The 17581-nt window shown below is 35.1% G+C and overlaps 1 protein-coding gene across 2 annotated transcripts in view; it reads right to left on the reverse strand.

Annotated features, from left to right (window-relative positions):
* The window catches only part of OSTN (osteocrin), a 98159-nt gene that overhangs the window by 39929 nt on the left and 40649 nt on the right, over positions 1-17581 (reverse strand). For both annotated transcript variants that reach the window (XM_060639534.3, XM_060639533.3), the window contains exon 2: positions 14903-14968. The gene's annotated coding sequence lies outside the window, so the exon portion shown is untranslated. The remainder of the gene's footprint in view (positions 1-14902; positions 14969-17581) is intronic.

A 17581-nucleotide genomic window follows, 5' to 3' on the forward strand; every position in this document is an offset into this window, starting at 1 on the left:
CTGAAGTCAGCCGCTTAACTGACTGAGCCACCCAGGCGCCCCTGCACACTTATTTTAAATGATCAAGAGGATATATGTCACTTGGACATCATGCACACAATCTTGATATTTCAGTGAGTGACAATATTTGAACAGTTAAAGAAGTTTGCTAGTGGTTTTCTTTGAAGGGTGAAATAATCATGTGCTTTAGACACTTGCCTGTTGCAAGGCAGAGACTCAGATCAGGTGAGTTGCAAGTCTCTTCCTTATTGGAGCTTCAATTCCACTGCCTCTGATGAATTTGGCCCCACAAACAAGAATGCTGAGTGTGACTGGGCACTCAGAACTTTAGAAGTAGAGAATTGCTTTCAGATCCTCATAAATAAGAGACTTAAAAATCACTGAGGATTTTCACCCCAAAAGCAACTGAATTACAAATCATAGCTTCTGTCAGCTAATACATATATCATCTATATCGTTGTCACAAAAATACATCTAAGAAACATAGTCATGTTGCTTTACTTCAGATTCTCTTTGCGAAAGTTGTAATTTTCGGTAAATTGTGTGATGAGTATTTTGGTCTATGCTTTGAGTATTATCCTGCAAGAAAGGTGCAAATTCAGGCTGCTTTAACATTCCCCCCCCCCTTTTTTTTTTGTTTTAATTAAAATATCAGAAACACGTTTTTTCTCATTCCTCATTGCTCTTCAGTCGGCAGAAGTACATTTTCTAAAATCACAGAGCCGGTTAGAAGAAGATCCAGAAAAACAACTTACATTTTCAGACTCTCAGTTTCATGCTCCTTCAAGTATAACCTATTTGTAAAAGTATAAAACATTTTCCCATCTCCCAAGTTGCTTATAAAGTAAAATGCTTACAGGTGAGGTGTTCTTAATGTGTCAGACACCTGAATTTTAAAAGGACTTTTCCTGAATGCTATGAATCAGGAAGAATGATAACTTCCTACTATACATGTGTTAATTGGTTTTATTCTATTTGGCACCATTTTCATTCTTTTTTAGACACTACTACTTTAGAAAATCTCAAACTTTGTTGTTAAATCTCTCTCTTTTTGCTTATTTGGAATTGCCAATCATACTACTAGTCTGTTGCAAAAATTTATGGAAACCTACAAAGATACTTTAAAGGAAGATTGCATTATTTAAAAGCAGGGGTATGTATCTGTAACAAAGTATGTAGAGTCAACATGGTGTGCTGAATGAAATGAATGAAACAGTCTTATGTGGTAGGTAAATAGGAATGCAGAGCAGATATTAACATCCTGGCTTTATTGACAGGAAACTGAAGCTTAGAGAAGGGTAGAAATTTGCCTAAGTTGTACAACCACAGTAAATATGAAGAAGTTTATGCCAGAGTCCCAGTTAGTCCATTAATGTTTCACATCTCAGATTCTCATTCTAATGAAAGCAACGTGAATCAATATTCTCTAATAATTATTCTAGCAGAGTTTAAGATTTTTCCTTATCAAATCTTAATTTGTGCTTGGATCCCTGAATTAATGCAAATTTCTTGATATAAAATGATGTCACCCAGAAATAGAAAAAAACTTTAGGGTATGACTGTAGACAATTCTGCTAAGGGGATTTGTTGTTTAATTCCAATGCTTTATAATGAGAAAAACAAGAATCTTTAAAACTATGGATAGGAAAAAGCTGGCAGAGTTGCACATAAACATGCTGCTTGTTCATCTAATGCATGGGGAATTTTTACCTGGTGTAAAAAGGCTTTCAAAAGATAAAGTTGGATAAATGCAGTTATAGATGACACATATAAGCCTCAGGATATTGTAGGCTATTACCACCACTTTTACCTTTAGCCCATTTTGTACTTACATATATTTAATAAAAATATTAATTTACATTTTAATTACATTAAACTAGCCAATATAATCAATGAAAAATTACGGTCTAAAATGTACATGAAAGGCCCAAAATATACATTTCATAATATGCAACAGGATGCATTTGTTAGGTAAACACTACATGTCAAGCACTGGAGATATAAATGTGAGTAAGACACTCTCCCTGTCCTCCAGTCGCTCACAGCCTGGTCAACCTGGAGACCCCCTCAACCACTTGCCCTGCCCAGGGACTTCCTCCTGCAACACTAGACTCTTAATGCTTCCGTTTCTTTCAAGTGCAATGGTTGCAAATAACCATTTTTTAAACATTTGCATTGTACTTTATTATTTTGAAATTAATTTACTTCCTTTCATTATCACATCAGTCACGTTAGATACAGGAAAAATATTATAATTTTGCTTTCTTAAATAGATGTACTGAGACAAGCAGAGTTACTTTAGAATCCTGGTGCCCTAACGCCTGGGACTGTGTGTATACTTTCTAATACAATGAAGTCGACCGTAGAAAGAGGTTGGCCCTTAAGTTACACCAACGTGGTTGTGACTCCTGACTGGGCTGGCTTCTTAGCCTCTCTGTTTCCGTATTTTCATCAGGAAGGTGGGGCAAAGATTTACTTTGTAGGTTTATTATAAGGATTACAAATAATAAAAGTGACTAGCGCAAGTTAATTATGCAAATAATAGCTGTCATTATCCTGTATTGCCTTCTAAATCTGTCAACTTCACAAAATATGCCCTAGTACTTTTTTATGTTATGAAAAATACTTTTTTACCCTTGTTCATTTTAAGGAACAAAGTTACCTGAAATCTAGAATTATGGCAAAGTGGTAGAAGATAAATTATAATAAGGTAATATTGAGTGAGGGAAGGAATTTTACTGAAGAGAGTTAGACGTGGCAAGCACTCTAACATTTGATGTTACAGCATATTATGCATTACCATTAGTTTCAGCAACAATATTTCTATGAAATATTTCCATGAAAATATTAGCATACAACAGAATATCATAATGGGAAGAAAAGAAAGGGAATTAATCCAAATTATACTCAAAAAATAATTATTCAAGTTCTAATTATATTAACAAAAGTGAATTTTAAATTTAATTTTAATATAATTTTATATGATACATCTTTTTGTTTTACAGTTCATAAGATAGCTTTATTGACTTTTAAAATCAGTAGTTATCTTGTTAGGATCATGATTTTTCACAGGGTTTTGGTGATACTGACTGTATAGCATAGTCAGACTATGTCATAAAAGCGGAAGCACTGCGGGCATGATGGGAATGAAGGATCTTGTTACTGGAACTAGACCTTCCACAAGCATGGGAACAACTGAGAAGAAATGGACTGCAAAGGAGGTAGAGGAAGAGGAGAAGCCTCTACCAGCCCTGGCGTGGACAGACAAGTCAGAGCTTGCAGGGAAATGCAACCACCAAAATTGTCCCACGGGAACCACAGCTCTGACTTGGTGGGTCAGTGCCCAAGTTGCCAGTGGTGGCCTGGATGACATTTTAAAAGTGCATTTTTCACATGGTTACAGCCTTATGTGTCATTAGGAACACAGAATTTTAGAAAGGGAGGGGATGCTCATTGGAAACTGTTGGATTTAAAGCTCTCAAGAGATGGAGAGAGTGAGGCTCAGAGACAATGAACTTGGCCAAGGGAGAGGAGATGAAGGAGAGATTTAAGATGGACAAAGAAGAGGAGGGATCAGGGTAAGGCATGGCAGAGGAGCTGTTCCTGTGGGAGCAGCCTCATGTGGAGGCCTGATGTCATGGAACATTGGTAAGGGAAAGGCTGGACAATAACCAGTTCAAGCCAACCAAGGCACCAGGCAATTACTGGCAGGTAATGCTAACCACTGCTCCACAGGGTACCCTGAGAACAATGTGGAGAAAGAAGAGAGAGGGCTCAGTTGCAAGAGGCTCTAATCAGAGAGATCTCAGACACAGGGGAGTTGACCTGTATAGAGAGGTATCCAGGGCTAGGAGGGAACTTGGGATCTTTTATAACCTCCCGATCTTTATAACCTCCCAAACTCCAGTTTTACTGAGGAAAGAATGAAGACCCAGGAAGGCTGAGTGAAAGATGCTGAAGTCAGGACTGGGATTAGAAGTCTGGTCTCCTGACCCCAAAGCTCCTATTTCTCTGATGGCACCATAGTAACTAAGCAAAAGGTGTCCTGTAGGTAGCGATCTCAGTAGATGAAATATCGGCAAGAAGGTTAAATGAGGTGATATGTAAAGATTAACCCCAAGTCTTCATTCCTGAATATAGGAAAAACTGGCTGATGTGGGAGCTTCCCTCGATCATTCTCCCACTCAGTCTCCCTGGCACTTGCAGCCCTTTTGTCTCTTTCCATAATAACAGAATATAATTGAGTCCTACTCTGTGCTTCAGGCTTGTCTGAAGTTACAAACTATACAGTGGCAGAGTTGGGGCAGTATTTTGGGGCTGCTTACTTTGAGTTCTTTTTCCTTGGAACAAGTTCAATTAATCTAATATTATTAAGCAAAGGTTCAAATCATTGAAAGTATTTGAACAAGAAGTTAAAATTATAATCTCGAGGCCCCCAAATCTGGTCTATACACAGATCTGCTGCTCTACTGCCCATGATTCATTATATAAGAATCACTTCAAAACTCTGAGAAAAAAAGGAGAGAAACAAATGTCAACTTGAAATGCCATATTGAGTGACATCACAGTGCAATTCACTTACAACGAGAGTTTCCTTAGAAAAATTCTGTAAGAGGGCTGAAGACCAGTATCAAAATAAAGAGAAGACACAAACTGTACCTGATGCTTTTGGGAAGACATATCAATTTGATAGCTTCTATGGGCATTAAAATCATAAATTATTGTTAAAATTATTTAATTTCTAAAAAGGTAACTTAGAAACAAATAATTATCCCATTCCTTAACCTCTAGACTCTAGAAGTGTAATTTGAAGGAGCAATATTCCTCATTAGAACTGAATTTATTGAGTATACACTATTACCACACCCTGAAGCAAAATTTTAAATTTCTTACATGTAATTCAAATATATGTTTCAGATTAACTCTCAATTTGATCACTTAATAGCAAGAACACTTCAAATACAAAAGAATAGATATGATTTAAGTCTATTCTAAACTGGTACTAATATCATACTTGTATGTTTGAATTTTATAAGAAGATAAAGAGGATATTTTAGGTTTGAAGAATATAGAATATTGACTCTGGAACTTGATTAATTCAGGGATATTTCTTAGACTCCAATTTTGATAGAAATAAAGATAAGAGAAAACCTTTTCTTTCTACTTAGGTTTTTAAAAGTCAACCATTTTTATACATTTAAAAATTTTATAATATTGGACATTGTTGATGAAAGCAAAATTAAGACTACTAACACTTACAGAAAATCATTATCTTGAGTTGTCTTTCTCTTTGTTTCAAAGTGGAAAACAAAAGCAAAAATTAATCGATAAATATGAAATGTCTGAACATACAATTAGCTCCACCCTAATTTTGTATTATAAAAATATCTTCTTAGAGTTTCTACTCATTTTAGAGAGATAAATATTACCATAAAACATTCAAGATCAGGATATAATCAAAACATCTTAAAAGTATGTGAAAATAAAAAAAGTAGTTAAAAGAAAAAAAAACCTAAATTTTTCTCATAGCTTTTATATATAACTTACCTTGTGAAAAATCAGATTCTAACTTTAGAATCCTGTCTGTGCAGTTTCTTCCAAACTCAGCCCTGATGGTGAGTTTTCTCTCTGAGTTTTTATAGTCTCAGTTATACACCCCTTACTCCAATCCCTGCCTTTGCTTTCTCTTACATCATTTCTAGGTTTTCCACTGAACATTTTCCCAAGCTTCTCTTCAATCTCTCCTCCCCTCACCCTCTCTCTTACTCTTTTTCTCTGAGTCTTTCTCTTTCTCTCTCCTATTCTCCACATTTATTTTATCTATTGCTTTGATCATGGTATTTAAGTAGCAACAGGAACTTGGGCTCTGGAAAATTTAAGTATACATTTAGTATTGTGTTCAGCCTTAGACCCATCACTTCTTCCTGAGGTTTTAGTCTAGCTCAGATAATTACACATCAAATCTGGGAAATAAAATGCAGTAAGATTTTTTCAAAAGAAAGTCACTAGGGTATTTCAATGTAAGATTTAGGGAGATTATAATCAGAAACTCAAACTGATTTATTGGTATATTTTTTGGACCCTTACATTAAACGATCATCTATGGAAATGGTGAGTAGTTTCAGGCTCAGTCAGGTGCACAGCTCTGTGTCAGTGAAACTGACAGCTACTTCATAATTAACATTGCTATACTGGGAAGGTTGTTACCAACAAAACTATAAATACTTAACTGTGACATGTGGGCTATAAATGCAGACGTTGTAATCATTCTTATCTTTCTCTGTCCTCCAGGATTTTAATTTCTTTTTCACCAAGACATTCCTGCCTCTGTCTGAATGTTTTCTTCCTTTCCATTTCCTACTAATCACATTTACAACATTATACATGCAGATTGTATGTATTGTATGACCGGAGCACAGTGAATTCGTGGGACAGTAAAATGCTTTATTTTTTATGAAGGGTTTCCAGGGATAACATATGTCTCAACAAGCCTGAAATTTGAGTAGTTGGCAGTGATAGTTCACAAGTCAAGATAAAAATACAGCCTAATTGTGGACCCTTGTTTAGACATTACGGCCATAAAACGATTATGTTAGCTTGAATCCACATGATGGAAAACTCTCAATATAGATTTAATGGATGCATCCTAATGCTACCAGAAGCCAATATTCTTGATGTACCTTCTACCCTTATTTGAAATGCCTCCCTCAGCATGCTGACAAGTGATATCTGTGGCTGATTTATTCCAGATCTGTCCCTGCTTAAACAGCCCAAAGATTCCACCCTATTTGTGGATTTTGTTGACCTAATTCAAAAGTTTGACTTAACTGTTCTGCAGCAGTAGAAATAGCAACAGTTTATTCCAGGAACATAACCATGGTACGTTTAAGCCATTTACACAGGATTCTGCATATTATCTACCCTTATATAAATTACTTATGCATTTATACATGACAGAGAAATTCTGTTACCTTGAAAGACAGAGTAGAAACCAGAGTATATGAAGAAATTGAAAGAGAATATACATCCAGTGATAGAAGGGAGAGATTAAGATGAGAAAGGGAGAAGATATTCATGAAAACTTTTCAGCTAGTATATCATTACTTAATCTGCAGGACAACCTTGCTGAAGAGGTATTATTATTCATATTTAACAGATGAAAAAAACTAAAGCTCAAATATGTGAAATGGATAGCACAAGTGCTCACAGCTTAAAAGTGATGGAATCAGGCGTTGAGACTTGCTCTGTCAGGATTCTGACTGTAAAGAGACGGTACATTGAAACTGAGTAATTTGAGGAGAATTTAATGCGAGCAGAGTGCAAAGGAACCCGAAAGGACATTGCAGTCCTATTATTGGACTAAACCAATAATAGGCAGATAACCCTAATCTTGAAGGGTTAAAGGTAAGTACGGACAGACAGATCTGGGTAGAGAAAGTTGCCTGGCAGAAGAAGTGTGACCTTTCATCAAGGGATACAGCCAGTCAAGAGTCACCTAAAGGGGAGGGAATTTATTAAATAAACACCAAGATTTCAGTCTGCTTCCTCAATATAATCTCCTTTGTTTACCTTTGGTCAAACCCGATTGGAAAAGAGATTGGGGCATAGATAAAAGACCCAGCACACTGTTTAACCTCAAAACTGTGTTAAAAGACATACAAATGAGATGCTTGGTAAAGATTATCATGACAGCAAATGCCATGATTTACTTGCATTAAAATCTGATACTTCCTAACATTTTTTTTTCAAGTTTATTGGGGTGTTATTTATACACACAAAATCCGACCTTTTAAAATGTACAATTTTAGGAGTTCTGACAAATGTAAATGTTATGTAACCTCCGCTAAAATCAAGATATAGACTTTGTCTATATGTACCCCCTGCACACCAAATTTTCCTCATGCCTCTTTAGAGTCAACCCCCTCCCCAACCCCCAGGTCCTAGTAACCACCGATTTGACTTCTGTCCCTATAATTTTGCCTTTTCCAGAGGCTGTAGGAAATTATACAGTATGTAGTCTTTGGTGTCTGGCTTCTTTCGCTTGGAATAAAACTTCTGTGATTTATCCATGTTGCTAAATGTATCAGCACTTTGTTTCTTTTTAACGAGAGCGTTCTATTGGATGGATGTACCACAATTTTTTTATCTATTCACCAGTCGGTGAAAATTTGGGTAGTTTCCAGTCTGGGATAATTATGAATAAAGCTGTCATAAACATTAACATAGGACTCTTGAGTTGATATTTATGTTTTCAATTTTCTTGGACAAATACATATATATGAGATTCCTAAATCATGTGGTATGTTTATGTTTAACTTATTAGGAAATAGCTAAACTGACTTCCAAAGTGGTTCTGCCATTTTGCATTCTTACCAGATATGTATGCGAGTTCCAGTTGCTCAGCATCCTTTCTAGCTTTTGACATTCATTGCTGTTTTCAAAAATTTAGCCATTCTAATAAATGTATACTGGTATCTCACTGTAATTTTTTTAAATGTTTATTTATTTTTGAGAGAGAGGCAGAGAGAAAGGGAGACAGCACATCTCAAGCAGACTCCATGCTGTCAGCACAGAGCTCAAGGCAGGGCTCGAACTCATGAATTGTGAGATCATGACCTGAGCTGAAATCAAGAGTCGGATACTTACCCTACTGAGCCACCCTGGCACCCCTGTCATGGTATTTTAATTTGTATTTTCCTGTTGACTAATGATGTAGAAAATCTTTTCTTGTATTTATTTCCCATTCATATATTTTTGGTAAAGTGTCTGTTCATATTTTTTGCTTAATATGTAGTTGTGAGAGTCCTCATAGGTCTGGACACAAGAATTTTATAAGATTTGTGTTTCGCAATTTTTTTCCACTTTGTGACTTCTCTTTTCATTTGCATAACATGTTCTTTCACAGAGTATTTTTAATTTGATTAAGTCCAATCAGCCATTTTTTTTTTAATGGATCATTTTTTTTTGTGTGCCCTGAGAAATCATTCTCTCAGTCAAGTTTGAAAAAAAATTTTTCTCTTTTGTTTTCTTTCAGAAGTTTTTCAAAATCCTTTTGGCTATTCTAGATCTTTTACATTGCCATAAAAAAGCTTAGGATCAGCTTGTCAATGTGTACAAAAGAACTTGCTGGGATTTTATTAGGATTTCATTGAATTTATAAGGTAAATTTGAGGAAATGTGACATCTTAACAGTATGAAATATTTTGATCTGTAAACATAGTATACTTCCCTTTTATTTAGATATTGATTTTTCTTAACAATTGTTTTTGTTGTAAAAGGCATATAAATCTTGTATATACTTTGTTAAATGTATTTCCATCTAATTTTCTTGTTGAGGTATAACTGACATATAACATCGTATTAGTTTCAAGTATGCAATGTAATGATTCGATATTCATGTACACTATGAAATGATCACCACAGTAATTACCGTTGATCTCCATAAAAATCATAATTTTTTTTCTTGTGATGAGAACTTTCAAGTTTTATTCTCTTGGCAACTTATAAATATGCAGTATAGTACTATTAACTATACATTACATAGCCATAACATTTATTTTATGGCTAGAAGACCGTACCTTTTGACACTCTTTGCCAATTTACACACCTTCAACCTCTCACTCCCTAGTGACTTATAACCTTGCCCTCCTGACATAAATTCCGCTTGATCATGACATATATCCTTTTCTATATTGCTGGATTTGAAGTGATGTAACTTTTTAAGTATCTTTATTAATGAGGGATATAGGCCTTTTATATCTTTAAAATTTATATTTCAGATTTTGGTAACATGGTTATATTGGTCTCATAAAATGATCGAGAAGAACTACATGCTTGTCTTAGTCCGTTCAGACTGCTATAATTCAAATACCATAGACTAGCTGGCTTCACCAACAAACACGTAGTTCTCATGTTCTGGGAAGTCCAAGATTAAGGAGTCTGCAGATTTGTTGTCTGGTGGGTACCTAATTTCTGGGTCATAAACTATGGTCTTCCTAACGTGTCCTCATATGGCAGGGAGAGTGAGAGATCTTTCTGGAACCTGTTTGATAAGGGCAATATTCCCATTCGCGAAAGCTCCACTGTCATGACCTAATCAACTCCCAAAGACTCCACCTCTGACTAACATCACATTGGGGGGTTAGGATTTCATTCAATACACGAATTTTGCAGGGACACAGATATTCAGTCAGTAACAACCCACATCTATTTTCTAGAAGAGTTTGTGCGGAATTTGTATTATTTACTCCTGGAATGTTTCATCTAAATCCCCAAGTGGGGTCATCTGTGCCATGAGTTGCCTTTGTGGGAAGGTTTTTAGTTACAAATTCAAATTCTTTAATACGTCTAGGGCTAATCATTCTAGCTAATTTTCCTGAGTGCACTCTCATAGCTTTCATCTTTCATATAAAATGTCCATGTCATTAAAGTATTAAAGTTATTTAATTCTGGTGCTCTTTTTCTTCAGACTTTTTTTTAAATTAGTCATTCTAGAATTCTATACATTTTATTTATCCATTGAAAGAATCAGCATTTGGTAATTTTATTATTTATTTATTTTCATTGTTTTTAAAATTTTTTTAATGTTTACTTATTTTTGAGAGACAGAGAGACAGAGTGAGAGCGGGGGAGGGACATAGAGAGAGGGAGACACAGAATCTGAAGCAGACTCCAGGCACTGAGCTGTCAGCACAGAGCTCAACACAGGGATTGAGCTAAGCTGAGATCATGACCTGAGCAGAAGTTGGATGCTCAAGGGACTGAGCCACCCAGGTGCGTTGGTCATTTTATTTTAGTGATTGCTACTTCATATTGTTTTCTTCCTTTTTCCCGATTTGTGTTTAATGTGCTCATCTGTTTCAATGTTCTTAATATGGATGTTTAGATTATTGATTATAGATACTTCTTTTTTTTTCTAATATAGTTATATAGTGTAATATATTTTCCTTCTAAGCACTGCTTTAGTTATATCCTATACATTTTTATATGTTCTGTTTTCATGTTTTATTTAATTTGGAATATTTTCTAATTTTCTTTCAAAGTTTTGACTACTGGTTAGTTAGAATATGTCATTTAATTTCCAAATATTTGGTGACTTTTCCCATATTGTTTTGGTTATTGATTGCTAGTTTGTTTTGTATTAAGAAAACATACTTTATATTATTTTAATGCCTATAAATTTGTCAAGATTTGTCTGATGGCCAATAATATAGTTGGTGAGGTTTCATGTGTACTTTACAAAGAATGTGGGGGTGCATAGGTGCCTCATTCGTTAAACATCTGACTCTTGATTTCGGCTCAGGTCATGATCTCATGGTTCATGAGATCAAGCCCCACATCAGGCTCTGCACTGACACTGTTCAGCTTGCTCTCTCTCTCTCTCTCTCAAAATAAAGAAACATTTTTTTTAAGTTTAAAAACATATAAAGGATGTGTATTCTATTATTAGTGGGTGGAATATTCTATAAATCTCAGCTAAGTTGGCTGATAATGTTCAAATCTACATTTTTAATGATTTTTGTCTGCTTGTTCTCCCATTTATTGAAGGATTATTGATGTTTCCAAAATTTCTTTATTTCTGTTTTCAGTTCTATCAGCTTTTGCCTTATGTTAGGGCTTTTTATATCTCTTTATCATTAGGTAATTTATCTTTTTATTCCTAGTAAAAATCTTTGTTTTGAAGTTTACTTTGTCTGATATTAAAAAATTCACTATAGCTTTCTTTTGATTGTTGATGGCATGGTGTATCTTTTCCCCCACATTCTTTTATGTTCAGTCAATCTAAGCCATCTGACACTGACAATCTCTAAATTTCAATTGGTTTGTTTTGACCATTGCATTTAATGCAATAATTGATGTATTTAAAACTACAGTCTTAAAAATTGGTTTTTTTTTGGTCTCATCTGTTCTCTGTTCCCCATTTTCTCTCATTCTGCCTTATTTTAGATGATTATTTCTACCTACTTTTTATTTTTTGTGTTGTTGCTACAGGTTTACAATATTCAGCACTATGTTGTCACAGTCTTTCTCCAAATATTTTTCTACTTCATACATAATCTAATAATCTTTCAACAGTTCCTTCTACTTTATCCATTTCTTCCTTTATAGTATTACTGTTACACATTTAAAAATTTTACCTGTTATAAACCCAGTTTTTTTTCCATTTTTGCTTTACACAGTTATTATTTTTAATGATTTTAAAAATATTTAAAACCTCATATTTACTACATTTACCATAGCTGATGCTGCTCTGTCTGTGTGTGCATTTAGAGTTACAGTTCCATGTAGTAGTATTTTCCTTTTGCTTGAAGAATTTCCTTTAACATTTCTTATAGTGTTTTGTTCAAGAAAATGTTTAATTCATCTTTTTTTTAAATTTTTAACATTTATTTATTTATTTATTATTTTTTTTTAATGTTTATTTATTTTTGAGACAGGGAGAGACAGCATGAATGGGGGAGGGTCAGAGAGAGAGGGAGACACAGAATCCGAAACAGGCTCCAGGCTCCGAGCTGTCAGCACAGAGCCTGATGCGGGGCTGGGCTGCAACTCACAGACTGCGAGATCGTGACCTGAGCCGAAGTCGGATGCTTAACCGACTGAGCCACCCAGGCGCCCCAACATTTATTTATTTTTGAGAGACGGAGAGAGACAGAGCACAAGCAGGGCAGAGAGAGAGGGAGACACAGAATCTGAAGCAGGCTCCAGGCTCTGAGCTGTCAGCACAGAGCCTGATGTGGGGCATGAACCCACAAATCGTGAGATCATGGCCTGAGCTGAAGTCAGACACCCAACAGAGTGAACCACCCAGGTGCCCCTAATTCACCTTTATTTTTAAATGTTATTATTGTGTACAATGGAATTCTGAGGTGACAATTTTTCTTTCTGTATTTCAAAGCTCACGTTCTATCTTTTTTGGATTAGATAGGGTCTGATGCAAAGTCTGCTATTACCTGCTTGTCTATGATGTGTTTAATTATATTTTTATTTATATTTATCCTGAAGGTCCCTGAGTTTCTTGGTTGTTTTCTTTTGTTAATTTATGGGGAAATTGGCTATTATCTCTTCAAATATTTCTTTTGTACCCTTCTCGTTTTTTTTTCCTGTTATTCTAATTACATGGTTATTAGATCATTTGACACAATCCCCTATCTCCTAGAAGGTCTGATTTTAACTTTTTTTTTAATGTTCATTTATTTATTTTGAAAGCAAGAAAGCGCGCGCGCAAGAGCGCATGTACATATGCAAGTGGGGGAGGTGCAGAGAGAGGGAGAGAGACAATCCTAAGCAGGCTCCACACTGTCAGCACAGAGCCCAATGTGACGCTCAATCTCACGAACGATGAAATCATGACCTGAGACAAAATCAAGAGTTGGACATTTAACCTACTGAGCCACTAAAGTGCCCCTAAACTCTTTTCCTTCTCTGTATTTCAGTAAGAATATTTTCTATTGATCTAGCTTCAAATTCATTTACTATTTCCCATGCTGAGTTCAGTGTCTGCTATTGTTTGTGTGTGTTAAATTTTAGTATGTCATAGGCCTAGCAAATAAGGATTTCACTTATGTCTTGAGCTTCCAGGAAATATAAATTCTAATATAGCTTACAAATTGGCTTAAAAATATTATTTAAATATCAACTGTTTTCTTTTGTAACCACTTTCATGATGGCCTTCTTTAGGTACTCTACCTAAGGTCAAACCTTTTGTGTGCCCTTTCTCCCCTCAGGGGGGCTGCAACCATTTGAAATTTCTACCTCTGATTGTCTACTGACCTGTTTCCTGATGCATTCTAAAAAGTTATGGTTTTGCATGATTTTGTAAAAGTGACATTGTCATCCAGCTTCCTATAAGCTAAATGGAAACACAAGTCTTCCTCCTTACGTTTTTATGTCGTATAAGAATATTTTGATAATCCATTTCTATTTATTTTTTGACAAGATTGTTTTTATTATCATCCCAACTTTGTAAGCAAGAAAACATTTATTTGAGAGACGCAAATCATGTTCTCTTAGCTAGGTTCTTATCTTCTACTGCATTTTTCATTGATATAAATCATCCCTCGAGTGAAATTCAGAGGTGTGAGAACTGCATTTACAAGCCCCCTCCTATTTTCATTTGTATTCATCCTCAAGTGAACTCCAGAAAGCTACATTTCTGTTTCATCCAATCTTCCAGGTCAGAGGACTAAATGCTGCCTCTGGACTCTAGGAAACTCCTCATGTCACTCTGGATTGCACAGATTTTTGATATATTCCATGTCTAGGGCACACTGCACGTATGTACTTGCTATGATGGAGCGTTTTACAACAGACTAGAGCTTTACAGATCCCCCTTTGAGGCAAAGCCCATTGGCTTCTGCCTTTATTTTATGGGGCTAGAGTCTTGTTGGCTGTATTTCAGAAACTGTTTTTACAGCCACACTGTTTGCTGAGCCTGATGGAATACCTTTGCCATTTGATACGTCTGCCCATTACACTCTTTCCCCATTAAGATCACCTGACCAGTTACATTAACTACAGGATTCTGTCTGCTAAATTCCAACAGTTCAAATCATTGACTTTACCAATTTAAGGACATGGAAATGCTGGGACACCAGAAGCCACACTAGAAGGCTAACTGCCTTATATATTCTTAATTCTCTTTCTCTGTCTCTCTCACGCACATGCACACATGGTGTCTGAACATGGAATGATTTAATGACCTGTCAACATATAGCACTTCAAAACTGACAAGTCTTTATATAATTTATGTCACTGCTATAGTAACTGCTCTCCTGTGGATGCAACAATACTCTTAGATAACGGGGCAATTATTATTAACACCATTATACAGATGAAAAAACTTTAAAGAATTATATAGATATATAAACTTAGGTATATAAGTTTAAAGAATTATATTTACCTGTTCCTTTAATATGCAAGGAATTTTGCTGGGTCTGTGGAAGTCTTGACCCTGTTCTCAAGGAGCCTATATTTGAATGGGGAAGACAAAATTGAAATGCAAGTAATTCCAAGATGGTCTCCATGTTATGCTGTAAAGAATTCAACCCACCTATTTTAGCTTATTTGCACGATTTTTATAAGCGCCTCTTTCCCTAAAGAATCATCTGATACTTGGAAGTTTTCCAACAATATCATGTCAAATGTGTTCTCTCCCATGCTGAGTCAGGAATTACTTGTCTAAAGTCAAAATTATAGGAAATTACAGGGGTGGGCACTGAATAATAAGAATAACCATTTATTGATTACCTTCTTTGAAGCAGGTATTGTATTATGCTTTTGCAGTCATTATAAAAATAAACATAATTGATTGAAAACTTACCATGTGACAGCATTGTTATTAAATTCTCATTTCTGTGCAGTGAAGGGAGACTGTGATTATCCTCATCTTACAGAAGAAGAAATAAAAACTTAGCCAAAGTCAATAAACTGGCAAATAGTAAAGCCAACATTTCAGTCAAATTTTTCAGATGTTAAAGTTTATGTTTTTTAGCAACTACACTGTACTGTCTCTCCATGTCATCCTAAAAACAATCTTACACAGTAAGTACTATCCACAATTAAATCATGGGGAAACTAGGTTTGGACTATGTTCAAAGTCATACAGGTGTAAATGAGAGAGCTGGGATTTGTGTGCAGGAAAGACTATTCCAAAACCTTTTCTCTAAACCCTACTCAAGACTGTTTTCCACTGTACTACACCAGAGACACTGAGAGGTAAACTTGACAGCTCTGGGTATCCTTGCCTTTCCTGATATGCATCTGTTTAGGCAATCAGCTTCTATCACAGTGGAGAAGTAATATCTGCATGAATTATGCATCCCTTAAACTTGCCTCCATGAACTCACACTGGGAAGGATCCTCAGGCATATCAAAATAAATAATTTTTTTTTAATATGCCATGGGACATAACCTCTCAAATAAGTAGGAAATGCCACTAACAAGCTGATTCAATTCTCTAAGCATCTAGTAAAGCAAAGCTTTACCTTAAGTAAACATACCCAGTACAAACACAATGATAGAGATGTCTAAACATGCTAACAAAACTTTTAAACACAGGTATGATATCCAAAGGATGGAGGTAATAGTCCTCTTCTATATTAGTAAGATTGCATCATTCTTCAAGAGAGATACAGACAGACTAGAGTGTCCCAAATGGGGGGCCAGCATAGGGTGGGGTCTGGATAGGAGTTAATCTAAGGACCCTCAGAACTAAGGATATATTGGATTTGAAGAAAAGGAAATCTATAAGGAATCCTATCATTATCCTGGGTAATAAATTACAAAAAAAAAAGAGATAGATTTGAATTCAACAGGCACAAAAGGATTGTTTTCAGTAACATTTTTATTTAATACTTTTTGACGATAAAACTATTCCTCCCAAAGAACAGTTAGCTTCCACATCAAAAGCTACTTGGGAAAAAATGGAAATATCAGGTGTTCTGAAGAAGAAAGGATTATCACATCAAGAGCGGGGTGAGATTAGGAAACTTGTAAGGTCCTTCTAAGCTTTGTGATTCTATTAACAAAAATGAAAATATGTTCAAGTAGATAAAAGAAAGGCTTGTTTAGATTATCTTTTATATATTGATCAAAGTTCATACATACGAAAGTTTTAAAGTATAAAACCATACCCTAGTGTGATTGCCAGATATATTGAGCAAATCAAAGTAAATTTTCATCTGATTATACTCATATCTGTCACATAGTTTATATCCTGTTGCTTAAACAACTCTACTGGCTGAATAAAACATATGTGTAATATGTGATATGATCATTACACTTTCTTGTTTCAGAATTAGTTCTTGTTACACTATTTTTGCTCATGAAACTATAAATATTTTCATTTCCAAGGGGGGTATACAGGTGTAGGTATGAATGTAAGTCCTGGTCAGATTTCACTCATTTCATCGATTAGCTCTGTATATTACAAATAGTGATTTACTCAACTACAGGCAGAGCATTCTAGAATTATAAACCTTTTAATTCATTGTTTTCTCAAGCAGAAACAACGTTTAAGCTTATTTTACTCTGAAGTCAAATCAAGGAAGGAAGGAATGGAGTCAAATCAAGGAAGGAAGGAATGACTTACCAGTGATTTGGTAGTTTTTGTTAAACTCTAAATTTCCTTTCAAGTTTCAGGTTACTCCTGACCTGAAATATTGAGGCATATTGAGGGATTTATAACTCAATGACTGGGAGTTAAAAATAAAAAAATATTTTATACACATATCTTGATATGTGTATATGTGATATGTGTATATTGATATCAATATATGGGTATAAAATATGCAATAAATATATATTTAGCATTTATTGAGCACACACTATGAACCATGTAACTGCTTTAAGGTGTTTTACATATACCAGTTTATTTAATCATCACAATAAACCTATGAGGTAAATTCTTTTATTATATTCATTTTGAAAATAGGAGAACTGAGGTATACAGAAATTAGTCAACAGATTTATTTTTGTTCAGAGGCCTGATGCTTAGCCATTAGTATTTATTGATAGAGAGAATGTACATAGTACATCAATGTGTTCATCATAAAAATTAGTTGGTCAGTAGTAAAGATGT

Source organism: Panthera onca, chromosome C2, assembly GCF_046562875.1.
Source record: "Panthera onca isolate mPanOnc1 chromosome C2, mPanOnc1 haplotype 2, whole genome shotgun sequence".
In the NCBI taxonomy this organism is placed as follows: Eukaryota; Metazoa; Chordata; class Mammalia; order Carnivora; family Felidae; genus Panthera; species Panthera onca.